Source organism: Leopardus geoffroyi, chromosome D2 (genome assembly GCF_018350155.1).
Source record: "Leopardus geoffroyi isolate Oge1 chromosome D2, O.geoffroyi_Oge1_pat1.0, whole genome shotgun sequence".
In the NCBI taxonomy this organism is placed as follows: Eukaryota; Metazoa; Chordata; class Mammalia; order Carnivora; family Felidae; genus Leopardus; species Leopardus geoffroyi.
The window spans coordinates 70,753,037-70,772,129 of NC_059334.1; the positions used below are offsets into that span (position 1 = coordinate 70,753,037).

The 19,093-nt window shown below is 45.9% G+C and overlaps 1 long non-coding RNA gene across 1 annotated transcript in view; it reads left to right on the plus strand.

Annotated features, from left to right (window-relative positions):
- Nucleotides 1-19,093, plus strand: part of LOC123577085 — a 49,542-nt gene that overhangs the window by 18,288 nt on the left and 12,161 nt on the right. Inside the window, exon 2 of the long non-coding RNA XR_006701704.1 lies at nucleotides 17,568-17,766. This is a non-coding gene — a long non-coding RNA (uncharacterized LOC123577085). The remainder of the gene's footprint in view (nucleotides 1-17,567; nucleotides 17,767-19,093) is intronic.

Sequence of the window (19,093 nt, forward strand, 5' to 3'; positions counted from 1 at the left end):
TTGAAAATGGCTTTATTCTACCACTCAACACTTTAATGACAGTTTGGCTGGGTATAAAATGATATGAACAAAATAATTTCAAAGGCATCATCTCCTGGTATCTAGTGTGCTGATGAGAAATATGATGCCAGTCAGGTTGCTGGGCCTTTAAATCCTCTGAAAGTCACTTCCATCAAAGGGGGGCTTGCAACAATGAAGAGAAGTTCAACAACAATTGCTGTCCAATTTTGTGCACCTCAGAGATCAAAAGCAGCAATCAGCAATCAGAACACAGATCTGATATTCTGAAAACAGGGTCTTTTTTACCCACCCTGGCTTCTGCAAGCTGTGTGCAAGCTGCTCTAGGAATATGTGCACATCTGCCTTCCACCTGGCTGGGGATGGGGAATGGGTAGCTGCTGCTGTGCCAAGAGCTGAATTGGGTGAAATTAACCAAATTTATTGTGCAAGGCTTCAATAGACTCCAGAGTTCCAAAATAGTTACACCAGGGGCACTTGGTTGCTCAGTTGGTTAAGCATCTGACTTGGACTCAGGTAATGATCTCATGGTTTGTGGGTTTGAGCCCCTCGTCAGGCTCTGTGCTGACAGCTCGGAGCCTGAAGCCTGCTTCAAATTCTGTGTCTCCCTCTCTCTCTCCCCCTCCCCTGCCTGTGCTCTGTCTCTCTCTCAAAAATAAACATTAAAAAATATTTTAAAAATTAACAAACAAAATAGTTACATCAGATAGATTCGGCCACTGTGATTGTTGTCTAGTAGGAAGATTTTTGTGTTTCCTCCTCTGCCATTTTCCCAGGATCATCTGTGTAGTTATTCCTTCTTAGATTTCAATTACATGATATTTGATATTCTCTCACAGATCACTGTAGTTCTTTTCATTTACAAAATTATTCCGGGAGCACCTGGGTGGCTCAGTCAGTTAAGTATCCAACTTTAGCTTAGGTCATGATCTCATGATTCGTGGGTCTGAGCCCCACATCAGGCTCTGTGCTGACAGCTCAGAGCCCGGAACCTGCTTCGGATTCTGTGTCTCCCTCTCTCTCTGTTCCTCCCCTGCTCATGCTCTGTCTCTCAAAAATAAATAAATGGCAAAAAAAATTTTTTTTAATTAAAAAATAAAAAATAATTCTTTCCTTTTTATTGGATCATTTCTTTGCTCTATCTTTAGTTTACTTATTAAAATATCCAAATATCCAACCTGCCATTAAATCTAGTTTTAAATATTTTAGATTTTTTTTTAGTTACAGAATCTTTATTCTTTTTTAAAAATAGTTTTTATTTCTCTGCTGAGATTTCTTCCTTTTGCTTGTTCGTATTCATATGAGCTTCATATTCCTACTTGCATTAGTTACTTTAATATCTTTGTCTGCTAATTTCTACATCTGGTTCATCTTGCAAGAAGTCTCCAATGATTGCCTTTTCTTTTGGGGATGAGTCATAATTTCCTGCTTCTTCTCATGACTAGTAATTTTGGATAGTATCCTGGACATTTTGAATGATACATCTTAAAGAACTTAAAAGATTCTGTTACAATCTTCTGAAGAGTATAGATATTTTTGCTTTAGCTGTCATTTAACTCAATCAGACTCAAATTTCACATTCTAAGTCTTCTATGGTTGTTGGCTTAGCTGGACCTCTTGAAGTTGGCCTCACACCAGCATAATTCAGGAGTTAGCACAATTCATTTATGAAATGGAGGCTCCCCTTCTCTGATTCTCTCCTTTCTGACTTTTTCTCTCACTCTTTAGTTCCTGTGGTCATCACAAATTCTGTCTTGTGGATCCTCAAGCCTGTGAGACTGTGGGTTTCTATCCAAGATTTAGTTAGTTGCCTTACCATCTGTCCTCAGGTGAAAAGCTCTAAAAATGAGAAATTCACTCATTGCTGCTTCCTTCTTCCAAGAATTGACTCTCTTCCAATTCCTGCCTGGTTTTGGTTATTCTTCATGTCCTTTAATATGTATATATTATAGTTGGTACCTGAAGGAGGTTTGTACTAATAGGAGGTACTCTGCCATTACCAGAGGTTTTCCCCATACACTTTCAACACATACTTTTTCTTCTACTTTTCTGTTAATGTCTAGATTACATGCACGTGCGTGCACACACACACACACGATAAATTCTAGCTTGCTTTTACTTTCCTGCTTCCCCATCTTCTCATGTTCTCATGTTGACATCATTTGAAATTTTCCAAATATTAATTTTATACATTTATTTATGCATCAAAATTATTTGCATTTAACTATACATTAAGTAAAACTCTGTCTTGAATTCCTCATCCACTCCTTTCTTGTTTTGCTTTTTCTAAGTAATTATTTCAGCGAATATAAACATGGTAAAGTTTGTGATTCTCTGATTGTCAAAATAATATTTATTTTGTCCTCCCATTTGAATCTAATTTGAATGGATATGATTTTACAGGTGAAAAATTACTTTCTCACACTTTTGAACATATCGCTTTACTATTTTTCTATCAGTATGCTATTGAGAAGTCTGATTCCAATTTTATTATTCTTTTTTGTAAATGAATGATTATTTTCTGCCTGGAAACCTTATAGGATTCCCCCCCCTCCCCCACACTCTAGCCTCAGTTTTATGAAGTTTTACATGGTATGTTTAGCTCAAAGTCCTCTTACTTTTCTAGAAACTTAGTGGTTCCATCATTATGAATGATCAGCTCTATAAAATTATTTTTTCTATTAAAAGAAAACAATTTGTTTTCTCTGCTCTGTTTCCTTCATTCTTTCCAACTAGAAAAATTTTTTTTAAATGTTTACTTATTTTTGAGAGGGGAGGGAGGGGCAGAGAGAGGGGGACAGAGGATCCAAAGCAGGCTCCATGCTGACAACAGAGAGCCCAGTTGCAGGACTTGAACTTGCCAATTGTGAGCTCATGACCTGAGCTGAAGTGGGATACTCAACTGACTGAGCCACTCAGGTGTCCTCCAACTAGCAATTAAAAAAAAACAAAAACTTTAATGTTTTTATTTTATTTTTGAGAGAGAAAGACAGAGAGTGAGTAGGGGAGGGGCAGAGAGTGAGAGGGAGACACAGAAAGTGAAACAGGCTCCAGGCTCCTAGCTGTCAGCACAGAGCCCAAAGCGGGGCTTGAACCCACAAACAGTGAAAGCATGACCTGAGCTGAAGTCAAATGCTTAACCGACTGAACCACCCTGGCGCCCCCAACTAAAAATTCTTTTAGTTGAATGTTGGAAAAACAGAATCTAGACTCCACATCTCAACTGTTTTTGTTCTATTTTAATCTTACTGTTGTTTTAAATTATATTTTGCACAAATGCCTCAACTCAGTTTTCTACATGATTAAATTGCTCTTCGGCTATTTCATGCTGCTTTCCAAGCCCACCTCGTAATGTTTTTGTGGCCAAAATTTTAATTTCCAAGACTTTTGTGGGATTCTTTCTTTTTTTTTGAGATCTTAACTGGACCAATTCTAAAATCTTTTTCTGGTGCCTGAGTTGGTTCCTTTAGTTTTAGCCCTTGTGCTTAAGATGAGCACCTCTCAAATGTTTGTTCCTTCTCAACGGCCCCTTTCCTTTTATGTTCAAGATTCTGTGTGTGTCTGCCTGTTCCTTTTAAATGGGACTTGGGAGCGAGATTTGGGAGGCCAGTCTGCAAATACTTTATCTTTATGGTGAAGTAAAGAAATTAGACCACAAACTTAAATCACGTCTTTGACACAAAACTTAAGAGAACTTAAAAGGAGAAATGTGCAAGACTACCGTCCAGCAGAGTGTAGACATTGTACCCCGAGAAATATCTGAAAATGCTGACTTTTCCCCATGTTGGGAACATGGTGCAGGAATAAAGTTTCCAGAGAGCAGGAAAGGCAACGATGACGATGGACTTCCAAGAAGAAAAGCTCTGTGCTTTGGCGAAGGGCCCTTCTTATTTAGAATCGTCATGTACTTTAACGTGCCATTTGTAGATGACATTGAATTCCGCGACGCAGGAAGGGAGCAGGCTTCGTGTGGCATAATTGGGCCCAGCAGAGTATAACTAGTGGGGACCGGAGGACCTGCCTGTCTCCCACTCGCTGCCCTCACATCATCTGTGTTTCCCAAGACCTGAGAAACAATGGAAATGAAATGAATGCTATAGCCGAACATTGCAAATCGTGGTCCTGCCTGAACAGCATTCTTTCTCTTGGCCCAGTTTCCCAGGGCATACCGCTGGGCCTAATTTCTGTGCTCACATATTCTGCTGGGACTGCAGACCCTTAAGAGTACGAAAAGAACATAGGCAGTGTTAGGAGCGTGAAAAGCCATTCAGCACATTGATGCTTCTCTCTTGTAATACGGTCTTTCCCCCAGGATAGCATCTAATTGCTACTTGAACAAACCCACTGTCTTTACCTCAACAGCCTTGCCCAGTAGGCCATTGCAAACATTTATTATTCTTTGAGTGACAAAGCTCTTCCCATCTATCTCTTCTGAATTTGTTTTTTTTGAACTTCCTCTTCTGCCCCCACTCCTGTCATAGAGGCAATATCAAAAGTAGCAACATGCATTGATATTATCCACTCTGCTAAAGATCGTGTGTACTTCAGTGATACCCCCTTCCATGTCTTTTTTGAGGTTGGAGGATTTTTTTTTTAACCTTTCAGTAACTTGTACAATTTTCTCAGGAAATCAGCATGAGAGAAAATATTTGCTAACATCTGACTTCCCTTCAACCAAATCTACCTGCTCTGGAAAAACTGCCAGAGAAACACATTTCCAGAAGGTTCTTTTTGGAGACAAAATGGTTGTCTTATTTCCCTGACTCTTTCTTAATGTGCTCAGAGGAAAGGAAGGATGTCAAGTGTTTATTCTGACGATTCAAAGAAGGAGCTGGAACACGAGCAAGGGAGTCTTGGAAAATAATGTTTCCACCCGAGAGGGATAGTTGCGATTTATATGGAGTAGCCATGCTGAGTCAGGCCTGTACTACAGAATCTCCTAACCTCATAGCAACCCCACAAAGTGGATCTTATTATCGTTACTATTTAATTTTTTTTAAATGTTTATTTATTTTTGAGAGAGAGAGAGAGAGAGAGAGAGCGAGAGCACACGAGCAGGGAGGGACAGAGAGAGAGGGAGACACAGAATCCGAAGCAGGCTCCAGGCTCCGAGCTGTCAACGCAGAGCCCGACAGGGGGCTCGAACTCACGAACCGCGAGATCATCACCTGGGTGGAAGTCGGAGGCTTAACCGACTGAGCCACCCAGGCGCCCCTATCATTACTATTTATAGGTGAGGAACCTGAAGCTACATATATAGAGATAATAATAATAAATGGCGACTTCCATTTAGGGAGCATTTGCAACATGCCCTGCATCTGCCTGTCTCTGTTTACATAGATCTCACCTAGTCCTGACAACAACTCATGGGGCTTTCTGTCTCTGACACCCTAGCTTACCATTTCCCTATCCGATCACTTTGACAATTATTGAGTCTTTTCATGTGAGATTTCCTCACTGCCTGATTTCCACTGACTTCCAAAATCCTTCCTGCTATCCAATGCACTGATAGGCCGAGCAAAATCTTTAATTTCAGAAGGCCTTGTCCATTGCCTCACCTGAGTTTTAAAACAAACTCTGAACGTCAACCATGGTAGGTGGCTACATCCCCATCTCCGGGCAGGTCACATGATCCTTGCTGGCCGGTTGGAGTCCTCCTTCTCCCTCTTCTCAGTGATTGGTTTAGTGATGGGCATGTGACCCAAAGCCGATCAGGATCCTTTCAGGACTTCTCTGTAGAGCCGGTAGGAGGATAATCTCTTTCCTTCAGGTTTTGTAAATTGGGTGGAGGTGAATCCGAGGCCGGTAGCTTCCATGTTCCTTGCCACCTGAAGGAAGTCTGTACATCAAAACGCACCCAGAGAAAAACAGCTAAAAGATGAGGACACAAAGATTTAACAGTATCTTTTAAGCTTTCAGATCCAGCTAGCTTTAAAGGCAATTCTACCCTCCGGACTTCCTTGTAATAACAACAAAGAAACATCCCTTCTTACTTAAACTGGTTTGAGTAGGCTTTCTGTCACTTGCACCCAGTGGTGTGCTGGTAATCTGGCTGTCTATGGAGAAAAGAGAAAAAGAAAATTGATTTTTACTGTTTGCCAATTACCGTGGTGTAAATGCTCCCGTTGTGGCAGATTTTAAGCTGCCGGGGTCTAGCCAGCGGCTTGCCAGTTTCTGAATGGTTAACAATTGGCTTTTGTGAGCAGGTACCGGCCAGCACCAAGAGAGCATTGGGTGCAACTAAAAAAGTCCCTGCTAATTTGCTTTCCCGCAGGGCTGTTGAGATGACAGGGGAGGCAGTCAGGGCACTTGACCAAGCTGCTTCTGCCCTTCTGCACCCCAGAAAGTTCTCAGATTCTACAAGCACTCCTAGATGGGGGGGTGGGGGCGGGGGAGAAATGCTCCCCATAGCACCACCTGGCAGACTTTTAATTCAAAAACTGAAACTTCCGCCATTGTGTTTTTCGAAAGCGTAGTTTACGGCCACCCCCCCCCCCCCCATCGGAATCACCTACTGATCTGAGTCTGCATTTGTAACACGTTCCCCAGTTGATAGATGTACCCCACGCCCTGAGCACGAGCACTGCTATTCTCCCTCTGGTTTGGTGCATGTGCTGTGTGCTCAAGTAGGCCTGACATGTCGCTCAGTCCTGCATGTGTCTTGCCTGTGCCTCTCGAAAGAGCCCTTTGGTATTTTTATAACATGGTCATCTCTGTCTTGTGTGAGATCTAGTATTTCAAGAGGGAAAGGGCCAAGGGGCAGGGAGATGAGAGGAGAATGTGGGGGATTGTTCACTGATAAACTCATGTTCTTTCTCCTCTCACTCTCCACTCTCAACCTCTACCTCTGCTTTCTTGTATTTTCCTCTTAATTCTCCTTTCTTTACTCTCTGCCACTCAATTTCCAGATCTATGAAATGGGGATAGAAAGATGAGCCCATGGGGCATCTGGGTGGTTCATTGGGTTAGGCATCCGGCTCTTGATTTTGGCTCAGGTCATGCTCTCACGGGTTCATGAGTTCAAGCCCTGCGTTGGGCTCTGCACTGACAGTGCGGAGCCTGCTTGGGATTTTTCTCTCTCCCTCTCTCTCTCTCTGCCCCTCCACCCCCCCCCCCCCAATAAATAAATAAACTTAAAAATTAGCCCATAGGGTAAAGAGGAGGAAGCTGTCACACCCAGCACCCAGTACCTGGTAGCTGCTCAGTGCCTCTCACTTATCCTCCCTTTTTCTTTTCTCTTGGTAACTGGCTGTCCCCTTGAGTTACTGTAAGAGATCTGATGGACCTACAAACTGAGACAGGTGTCTTTTTAAACCCATTTCCAGGGTTTAACTATTGATATTTGTGGATTCTGCAGTTGATTTAAAAGAAAAAAATTTTTTTAATGTTTGTTTATTTTTGAGACAATGCAAGAGACAGAGTGCAGGCGGCCGAGGGGCAGACAGAGGGAGACACAGAATCCAAAGCGGGCTCCAGGCTCTGAGCTGTCAGCACAGAGCCCGACGCGGGGCTCCAACTCACGAGCCGCGAGATCGTGACCTGAGCCGAAGTCGGACGCTTAACCCACTGAGCCACTCCGGTGCCCCGTGCCGTTGAGTTTTTAAATGACGATGTCATCTTATTGACCCGTTTCCCGAGGAGGTTTCCTTGGGTTCCACAGATGGTGAGGAAGGGGAATGGCTGGTCTGAGAGCCTCTGGTCTTTGCAGCAGCAGGATCCCACTTGCACCAAGGGCAGTGACTCACCCTGTATTAATTGCACTGCAATTATCCCGGGGAGCCTGAGTTTCCTCTTGATGTCTCCTGTCTGGTTTCCTTGTGACCCGTGCAGCTGTCTAATAGAGATGGCTCTTGCGACTTCTTAGTTAATGTGGTTCGTTATTTCCAGCGCTGCCTTCTGCCTTCAGTGGCTGGAGGTTTTTCCGACTCTGACTTGGAGACTTTCATGAGTTGTGTCTTCAATCAGAGCTTGGTGCTGCCTGCATTGTCTGTGGGAAAAATTTCATTTGCAAATCAGAAGAAGTTCACAGACTGTGTCGCCGTGTTGCTTCGCGAGACAGCGTTTTCATCTTCTGCGCGGCTCTCCCCAGTCACCTCCACGTGCCTTGGATGAGGAGAGAAAAGTCCCTCTCTTCCAGACCTCAACGAGAGCTGCGTAGACAGAGCAGGAGGCATGAATTTGTTTGCTCCTCAGCCGTGCTAATTATCTGCAGAGGGCTGCGGAACGAGGCGGTGTCTCTTCTCCCCGCGGCTTGCCACACGCTGGGTCATGCCACAGAGACCAGGATGTCTGGAGCCCCTAGAAGCTTCTGATGTCAAATGTCTTTAGGAAATTACAAAAATCAAAACTAACTCACCTAAAACTTTCTATTCCTCTCAAAACTCAGCAGACACTTGGATGGCTTTGGGAAGTTTCTGTGGCTCCCACTCGTCCTTTTCTCAGCTGAGGCTGAATGCAGCCCCGAGCCTGTAGCTTCTTGTTCAGGGACTACTTCGTGACTCAACCAGTTTTTATTGACAAGCGAACATCTTTAACTCTCTATCAGAAACAGGAGGTCGTTTAGAAGGAGGGTAAAAGCCTCTGTGATCTTAGGGTTCATTTTCATCATCCAGAATGATAGCTGGCCTGGATGTAATGAGAAAGAGAGCCTCCTTAGGGAGTGAAAGTGGCAGTAACGTCTGGACCCAGGCAGGGAGGGCCCCAGATGCTGGGGCCTGAGAGGAGCATCGGGCAATGCCTAGGGAGGCCACCCATTTCCACACAAGAGCCAAGATGGTTGAGAGGAGGCAAAAGGGAAAAGAATGAGGGCAGAGCAAAGTAGAAAGACAGTGGCAGCATCGGAGCAGTCACATAGACAATGGGGGGGCTTAGAGGTGAGGCTGAGGGGACAAAGAACAGACTCCCAAACAGCAGAGGCAGAAGCCAGCGAAGAAGGGGGAGACGTGGGATAGTCCTGTGGTAAGGAATACGGAAAACCTTGCCCACCTTAGCAGTCCCCCAAGACGCTGACTGCAACCCCTTGGACTCTGCTCTGCGTGAGGGTTCAAGGGGGGGTTGTAGGACAGTGGCCTGAATGGTAGCCTCTAAGAGTATCTCCGTGTCATACTCAAAAGAGCTGAGCTCTTAGCTATCCAGGAAATTCCTGAGATCTGGAATAATCCATTTCCCAGCAAAGATGAACAGTTAAAGCTTTACGTCCGAAGACACGATTCCCATCTTCAAGGAGCTGACGTGAAATTGAACAGAGGAACATTAATAAAAACTCTATGATGGCTTATCGATGATAATGATCAAACAGCTACTACATACATATTCATCTCTGTGTTGGATGCTCTATTTACCTGGTCGATGATTTTCCTCAAACTTCATGAGGTGGGTATGGAGTAGGCTGTGGGGGTTCAGACAAGGAAACGATTGTGGTTGGATAGTCTCAGATGGTCTCCTTTAGGGCTGGTGTTGAGCAGGATTTGAAGGATGAAGAGAACTCAGAGAAGTGGGATACACTTGAGGGTTGGTTTGTGGTAACTTTTGAATCATTCCTTCATATATTGATTCTCCTCAAAAGTAATGAATAGATCCCACTCTCCCAGTCTCCACTGCCTAACTGGGTAATTTCCATCCATCCCTTGTACCTAGATCAGAGAATTGCATTTCTCTGGCTTGGTGAGGGAGAGCAAAATGATGGCGGCTGCAAATAACTCCTGTTGGCAAGACCTCCGGGGGCCAGAAGAGGAAGTCTTTGTAGTTGAGGCTCTGTGACTCTGTGGAATCATGGATTGAGGTCCACGTTGATGGCAGCTCTTGGGAAAGCCTCTTACTAGAGATCAGTGTGAAATTACTGGCCATATGGGTTTCGATCTATAGGAGCTAACACTTCCTCGCTCAGGAACCAAGAAGTAAACAATTTGAGTAATGACTGCCCATCTACTACCGAGGTTTTCAGGAATGAGAATGCTCTGTGTTTTTAGGGACAGTCACTAGGAAACCTTGAACGTGGCCTTTGTATTCCAGGGTCAGTGCTTCCGAGTGTCTCTTGAGCTAGTTAACGAGACCAGAGGTGAGCTGGAGTTGGTGTCCTTTTCTTTTGTGAAGAAATGAATACATAAGGGTTTGTGTTTTGTTTTGTTTTGTTTTGTTTTGTTTTGTTTTTGAGCTACTTTTCTTCAAACCAGTTCCCCGCAGAGCTACAGAAAAGATGTGCTGAAACGTCCAGGGTGGCTGATGTCGAAGTGTAGACTACCCTGTCAGTGACCCTTTTGGACCCAGAGCCCGAGTGTGGCCAATTCAAGTGGAAAGCACTCATGGAGGCTCCGCCGTGTATCTGGACTGAGAGAGGAGCCCAACGTGACAGAGTCCTTACTCCCAGGCAGTTTACAGCCAAAGGGGAGGGATGAAGGATACACACAGTAACTCCGACACGAAGCCGGCTTCGAATAGGCCGTGTGCGTGTCAGGGGCTCACATGCCGAAAAAGTTACATCCGATTGGTGGAGGTCCGTGCTTCGGGGGGGATGGGGCACACCGTCATGATCTTTGAGGGGCACCTGGGCGGCTCAGTCAGTTGGGCGTCCGACGTTGGCTCGGGTCATGATCTTACAGTCAGTGAGTTCAAGCCCCATGTCAGGCTCTGTGCTGACAGCTCAGAGCCTGGAACTTGCTCCGGATTCTGTGTCCCCCTCTCTCTCTGCCCCTCCCCTGCTCATGTTCTGTCTCTTTCTCTCTCTCTCTCAAAAATAAATAAAGAAGACCTTTGAGGACATGGGGCACCTGGGTGGCTCAGTTGGTTAAGCGTCTGACTTCAGATCAGGTCATGATCTCACCGTTTGTGGGTTCGAGCCCTGCACCAGGCTCTATGGCTCAGAGCCTGGCGCCTGCTTCAGATTCTGTATCTTCCTCTCTCTGCGCCTCCCCCACTCATGCTCTGTCTCTCTCTGTCTCTCAAAAATGAATAAATCTTTAAAAAAAAAAAAAAAGAACTTTGAGGACAGAATAACATTTGAGAGGACACTTGAGGCAGAATTTCTTTTGTTACTGTTTTATGGCTAATGCTTATTCACTATACTTTAAAGTTTAAAAACAATACATATTTATGAGAAAATATTAAAAAGCGTATAGAAGAAAATGAACATGCTCATAATCTCAGCACCTAGAAGAAAACAGAAGTAACATTTTGGTGTATTCCTTCTAGACTTTTCTCTACGTACACATGTCTACATATTCACACACACACACACACACGCACACAGGCACACACACAGACAGAGTTCACAAAATTGGGCTTATACTGAATAAATACTTCTGAGGTCCTACTCAACAGAATAACGAGTTTTCACATATCGTTAAATATTCTTTAAAGCCATGGTTTACAAAGTCATTACATACTTGTTCCATAATTGATTTGGCCATTTTAGTCCAATTAGACATTCAGATTGTTTCCATTTTTCTCCCAATCAAGTTTTGCTGCATCTTCTTCCACACGAATCAAGTAGAAAAAGTTTTGGTATGCAGAGATCAGGCGTGAGGGTAGAGGTGGAGTGGGTAGAGGGCATCCCGGGAAGAGGAGCGGGCGTGAGCAGGTGTCTGGAGGGGCAAAGCACAGAGATGCGTGGAAAAAGCAAGCTGTGCCATTTGGCTGGAGGGTAGGTGCCTTTAGGAAAGCAGTGGGCAATAAGGTAGGTCTGGCAGGTTGCAGAGAACTGTGACCGGCAGACATTGGCCGAGAGGCGATGGGGAACCGCCGACAGCTTTCGAAAAGGTCAAGACTGAATCGGAAGCGTTTAAGGGGGTGAGTCTGAAAGTCGAGTCAGGGTGGAGTGCAGGGAGGGTGAAGGGAGATGGGTTAGGAACTAGGGCAGCACAGCTCGGATGCGAAGGAGAGAGTGGTTGGAGGCCGTGACTCTGTGACTCAGAAGTTCATTGGGAATGCGGCCAGCGAGGACTGAGGCGTCAACGGACCGATGATTTTGAGGTTTAATAACTTGGGAGAGTGGAGAAAGCCTGAAGACATTGAGGCCTGGCAGGGGTAGTGACTTGTCCAAATTTGTGACCTTGTTAGGGGTTAGGCAATGCCAGAAACCAGATGCCCTGCCTTCGCGTGTTAACATGGGGAATGTGAGCCACCCAGCGTTAGCTGTTAGACATGGTGGGGCCTGGAGCCCGTGCCTGAGAGCAGGTCAGCCTGAGGTGAACGTCTGTCAGCGTGGCGTTGAACCTCATTTGCTTGGTGGGACGCGTATTGGGGACTGTCCAGTGATTAGGTAACAGGTGCCAAAAAAAAAAAAAAAAAAAAAAAACCCACCACCCACAAAAACCAAAAAAACAAAAAGGAACTTCTTACTTCGTTTTTTTCAGACTTCGTTCTTCACCAGCAGAGTAAGACAAAGAGGCAAGAGAGGCATGTTTGTGGCTTCAGAGGGCGGGCCAGAGAGTTCTCTCCTCACGTGGGAGGCCCTCTCTGGATCTGCAGCCCCCGCTGGTCCTCTGTTTCGGTAGCATCGCCTCTCAAGCCACGCTGGCTTCCTGGAGCCCCCGGGGCCACCCGGGAAGGTGTGCGTCACTCGTCCCATTGGGTGGACATCTCGTTAGGCTGCTGTGCCAAATGCCCTTTCATCTCATGTTTAAATGGTAGTTTTTCCTCTGATTAGTTTTGCCGTATCCAACGGCTTTCGGCAGCTTCAAAAATCAAGACCAGTGCCTAATAACAAAAATAAAAATAAGAAGAAAAGAAAGAAAAAGAAAAAGAGAAAAAAAAAAAAAAAAAAAAAAGCTCACCTGATCTCCCCAGCATTTCACTGCCGCTTTGGAAATTGAGAGCCGTGCGTGGGATATTGGCGGCTAACAACCGTGGAAATAAAAAATGATTTTTGATCTCAAGGCCTAATATTATTCATATTTTTTATAGCCTCAAACAATGTCTTCAGATAATTCAGGTAAAGGCAAGCCAGAAACAAAACAACATCATAAAGGCATTATTACATACAGACACTTTCAGCTACGCTACACGCCTCCCAGTGTCTTTGAACCCTGGATGATGAGAGAACCGTTTCACACTCCAGGGAATACTCTTGGAGCTGTTTTTACTTCAACAGAGGGCAGTGAAACAAAATTCTTTGGCTTTAGATATGTGCTCGGCACCCGTTCCACAGAGTTCTCTCCCTTCTTGTGTGTTTACCATCCATCAACGACCAACGACTCCATTTGGGAGGCCACGGGAAGGGCTGTGGCATTCCCAGGTGTGCTCCCCACCTGCGGAGCAGGGTCCTTAACCTTGGGGCCCGAAGATCTGGGCCAGCCCTCTGAGTGGGTGGGGGTTATGGAGCCGAGAGCACAAAAGCCTTTCATCAAGGAGAATTTGGCAACGGTGTCTTTCCGAGCCCTTGTTCCTCCCAAAATAACACTGGCCATCTCCATCAAATTAGATAAGGGCTGGGGACTGGGATGTGCTTCGAAAGGACAGAGGAAGCAGAGAGAGGGAGAAGGAAGATTCTCTTGGGGGAATCTCTCCCTCCTTATTGAAACTATCCGTTCTCTGGTTTGAAAATGCCAGTAACGTCTCAGCCAAGGAATGCATTTTCCTTTCCTCCCTGCCTCCCGTGTTCTACGGTCAGAGTTCTTTACTCGGCGTATTAAGTTCAAGTCTCAGGTGCTTAAGCTAGACTTCCCAGCTGCCTCGGCCTGAGGGGTCACTACTGTCCTTCCCTCCCACCGCGTGGACAGCCGTGGCTCTCATCTGGTACCTGCTGTATCCTTCCTACAATTGTTCGGTTTGTCTGGTGGTGATGGTATACCTCCTGATCTTTAAGTAGATTGCCAGAGGACAATGTTGATTTCGCCACCTCTTTTCTCTTTGTTCCTCAGCAGCATCTAACAGTTCCTTGCAGGGGGCTGATATCCAGTTCGTGTGGGCAGGTCCCGTGGCCACTGTTTCTCCATCTCACAAAGAAGGTGAGGACTGAACCCACCGATATGAGTTCACGCAGGCAGAGTCACAGGTATGCAATTAGTTCCAGAAGTTTCAACGCACTCTAGTGTTGCAGGCATTTCAAGAAGGGCAGGATTGACCAGGACGTGATTTCCCCAGCCAGCCTGTTTTTCACGGTCCAGCCACTGCCACCTCCGTGAGAAGCCTTCCGTCTTGTTCTGAACCAGAGCGACGACCCTGCTCTAAGCTCGTCATATCTGTGCCATTCAAAAAGGCAGTTGGCCCACACAATTTTTTGTAGCTTTCTAAAAAAAGTTTGTTTATTTATTTTGAGAGAGAGAAAGAGAACACAAGCGGGGGAGGAACAGAGAGAGAGAGGGAGAGAGAGAATCCCAGGCAGGCTGTGCAGAGCCCGATGCAGGGCTCGAATCCACGAACCGTGGGTTCAGGACGTGAGCCGAAATCAAGAGTCGGACGCTTAGCGGACTGAGCCACCCAGGTGCCCCAGTGCACACAATTTTGTATTCTAGATTTGCTCGCCCATCTCACTGCCGTTAAAAAGCCCCAGGGAGATTAGAATTGTTTCTCACGTGGTATTCACACACTTGTTCCAGCATTCTTCTCTGTGTGTCCGGCACGGCTTTATCGTGTCCTCTGCCGTCAGTAACCGTGTGTCCAGTGAACTGACCCGATCTGCTTTTGTCTCTGAGAAGCCTGCTGGGGTCTTGTGAAGAGGGAAACCCCTCTTATTTATCTGGAAAGCGTCCACAAACCCCTGGAACAGCAAGAGAAACAAATGCTCTCAGTTTCCGTCTCTGCCCCATCCGTTCCTTCCCGAGTTGGCTTCCCTGCCCTCCCTGCACCCGCGAACGGGCAGTCAGCATTTCAACTGGCTTTTCCTCCTGGGCGACATAGTCCCCAGCCTTGGACTCCGTGTGTGTTGAGCTAGAACAGTCACTCACTGGAATCTAATTTCAGTTCTACAGAGGTTAATTTATCCTTTTTCAGGCTATGTACTCATTTAATCCAAAATTACCCGGCTACTAGCCTTCTCGATAGCAATTACACCCTACGAAAGCAAACTACTGAGCTTCGTGTATTGCTAATGGCCTTTCTTTCCCTAGTTTTCCTTAGGGATAAAGTTGAATGGGGAAATTAGTCGCATTAAGCTGGAAAAATAGTGAACAAAATACATATTTTATATTTAAAAAAATCCTCCTGCTACCAATTATGGTCTTTATTAGAAACAGGTATTTTCACATTACGGGGCTTGTCTTTTTATTAAACAGAGCAAACCCAAATGAATAGTTACTTAAGAGGATCTTTTAAATAAATACTCAAGTCCATTTTAATATCTAATAATAGTGGCTGCCTCAAGTATTCAAATTTTAGCATAACCGGCAGGAAAACTGTTTGATGTTTTAATTATGTCCCTGAAAATGCTGAATGGGTTATAAAAAGCAATTTGAGGAAAATAAAAAAAGATTTTTTTTTTTTTTATTATTAGTGTTTTGGGAGAGAAGACCTTTTCCACATCCCATTAAAAACCTTTCTGCATTGTAAAAAGACCGTCTGCTGATACATAGGCCAAATAAGCAAAGGACTTGCATCTGTTGTAAGTGTTCTCATTTGGGGAGACAAATCTGGAAATTAAAAAAAGAAGACCTCAGAGGAACAGTATTCTGAGAGGGGGGAGCTGTGGAAATTGATCATGCCTTGAAAGAAAGAAAGGAAGAAAATCTTTTAATTACATTTAAAATTAGCCAGAGCCTCGTGCTTGTTCCCAGGAAGGTTCCCGGGAGGATTGGAGTGTTTCTGATGTAACATGCTACCCCGGCCATGGCTGATGTCATCACTTCAAAACCCCACCTGGAGGTCTGGACTGTGGAGCAGGCAGTGGGGACATTCCCAGGCTAGATCCCCTGGCCTCAGGTCATTCTCCTGGGCAGGACTGGGGAAAGCTGTCCCCGAGGGGAGGGAAGCAATGAGAAGGGGAGACATTTCCAAGGAACGGAACCAGATGTACACGCTGCGGTGAAGGTGATTGAGGCTCAGCGGCGGCCGGGCCCATAGAAGCGGGAGAGGGAAGGCTGGATTTGGGGTTAACTCTTTCTTCTCTCGGTAGGTGGAGGCCTGGTCTGGTGCGGGCCTGGCTCCCAGATAACATTCAAGCCTTCTTCCCAACGGCCAGATAGGAGGCACCCTGAAGAGCGCAGGGAAATAATCCTCCATGAGGCAAAATGAGCCCTTTCGCTGTGTGAGCTGCCCCCTGCGGGTCTATGCAGCGCTCTCCCCAGGGAATTCTAATTCTCATTCCTCTTCTTATTTCCAATCACTTTGCCCAAGCTGCATTCCAGACCGATGACCCTGTTGGCGGTGGGAACCCATGCATCGGTATTTTCTTAAAACTCCCCCGACGAGGGGTAGCCAATCTCGAAGAGCAGTGCCAGCCCGGCTCCTACCTGAGAATCACGTGGGCAGTGTGTGCAATGCAGATTCTGCTCCGGCAGGTGTGGGGACGGCGCCCGAGGAGAGCCCGCGCTTCACGCTGCTGGGTGGGCCACGCTTTGAGCCAGAAGACTGCAGTTTTCCATTTGCGGTTGCTTCTATTTCTGCCTTTTAGACTAAACAATGTATATTTTAAGGGATCAGGATCCTAAGCGGGTCTCTTAACGTTTTATTTATTTTTGAGACAGGGAGAGACAGAGCATGAACGGGGGAGGGTCAGAGAGAGGGAGACACAGAATCCGAAACAGGCTCCAGGCTCTGAGCTGTCAGCACAGAGCCCGACGCAGGGCTTGAACTCACGAACCGTGAGATCATGACCTGAGCCGAAGTCGGCTGCTCAACCGACTGAGCCACCCAGGCGCCCCATAAGCGGGTCTCTTTAGAACAGGGCCTGTAGCACAGTACAGTGGTCTGTATTTATAGTGCAGGTGGATCCTGGTCCTCGGAGACATTTTATTCCATTGAGATAGAATGTTAGTCAACTAAGTACGCTGATTTGTCACTGGGTACCAAGGAATGCCACCCTCCTTGTCCTCGAGGATCTTAGTTTTTGTTCACGGTGCCTTCTTTGAAGCATTTTTTTTTTTTTTCTTGCGCTGTTGTTTGGAAAAGCAGGCTCGATTTGTTTCATTTGTTTATCAGCAAATATCAACCGCATCCCTCCTATTTACAGGCACTGAGCTGGGAGTGGGGGAATGACCAGCGGAATAAGACAGTGTCACGAGTCACAGTCGAGGAGGGCCAGACTCTCACGTTTCGCGGAGTGCTGCTGACGCGCTCAGCTCGCTTAGGGCTGCTGGGTTGTTCTCACATTTGCCCAAGGATCTGAAGTGCTCATCCGCTCAATACCCCTTAACATTTAGCTATGAAACCATGCATACCCCAGAGATGACATGATGAGAAGGAGCCCGCGGGGTCACTGACGCTGTAGGAGATGTGTGCAATGTCATCTCTTTTAAGTTTTGCGGCAGCCCTGCGAGGTGGGTGTTATTATGCCCATTTCACAGATGGAGAAGTATAGAAGCGTTATTCAAATGTATTCAAAGTCATGTAGCTCTAAGTATCGATAAGCTGACACCATTGTATCATTACGACGATCTTTTTTCCCTGTCTTCCTGCAGAGAACAGCTGCAGACTGAAAGATGGTGAAAGCTACAAGGCATTTGAGGACTAACCATTGTAACAATAGCTGCCAACCCCTCCTCTTTGTAACTGAAATGGATTTGCAACAACATTTGTCGGATGAACAAACAAACGCCTGACTTAAAGAACACTACAAATTAAAATTGAGAAGACATCACCCTTCCTGGACGGTATCAGGTTAGCTTCCTAGATCATGAAACTCCCAAGAGCAAACGATTCATTTTATTGGAATAGTAATTATTATTATTCCACTAATTAGCATCAGTAATGTGCCCAGCACGGTACACTTAGTATACAGCACTTCATTTAATCTTTACTATGACCTTTACAGATTAAACAAAGAGTGAGGTTCAGAGAGGTTCTCTTGCCCACTGGCCCAGCTGGCAAGTGGCAGAGAAGAGATTCAAACCCAGGACTTGGATCCTGAAGCCCAAACTCTGCCCGTTGTACCACACGGCCCAACGTGCAGCTTCCTTTAGCGGCTTGTATACGATGGTTTTCCTCTTGTAAGCATTTGAAAGCCTTTGCAGATGCTGTTGGGGCTCCCTCACACCTGCAGACAGTTCCCAGACACAGTCGTGGCTTTGTGGTCTCTTGGCCTGAGGCATTTTCTGGCCTCCTGATTGACAGGATCACGGGGCGAGGGGAAGTGCAAGAGAATGAATGCCCCAGAGAGATCCTCAACCAAGGAGGGTTGGGAATTGGTAGATTGATCCCCCAGCTTCCTTGCCTCTCTGACGGATAATTCAGAAGGATGCTACACCGTCTGCCGGGGTCTGTGTGAGACTGAGCCCCGGTCATGCACGCAGGTACCCTGCTCAGCATCACACACTTTATTGGTCCCACGTCCTTCTCCCTCGTAGAGCTTTCTTGGCGTATCCCTTAAATAAACTGCTTATGCCCAAATATTTTCCTTTGGATCTACTCCGGGGAAAACCCAGGCTAAGGAAGATACCAACTTTTCAGCGTCCAGAGAAGTTAAAAAGCCCACCACGGTGACCTGACCTGAGAATCAAGAAATGATTACAATTGAATGTCTTCTTTGATGGAAGAGAGGCCTTCCTTTTTTCTCTTTATGTCTCTAGATGGAAGGCTGGCTGGTAAAGAGGTCGCATCTAGGTGGTCTCCCCGCCCTTTTGGAAGGGTGAGTGGATTTCCTGGAGTCACGTGGCTTCTGCCAAAGTGGGGATTTCCTGTAGAGTTTTGACAGATGGTGAGGAAGGTTTATCTGGATGCCTTTGCTCCTGGCGGCAACCAGATGCCGTGGGTTTCAGTGCTAAGGTCGTCAGGTGCCTGCTGCACGCTCTCGAGGCCTCAAAGTAGGGAGAGGGGATGCTCAGAAAGACCCAAACGTGAACCTGACTATGCCACCCTCTGGAGCTTGCAGAGCAAGCACTTAATGCCAACAGGGGGTGAAAGAGGGAGGAGCAAACAAAGCAGGAAAAACGACAGGGGTTTGGTAAATCAGGGTTGAAACACTAGCTCTACGATTATTCTTTTAGTC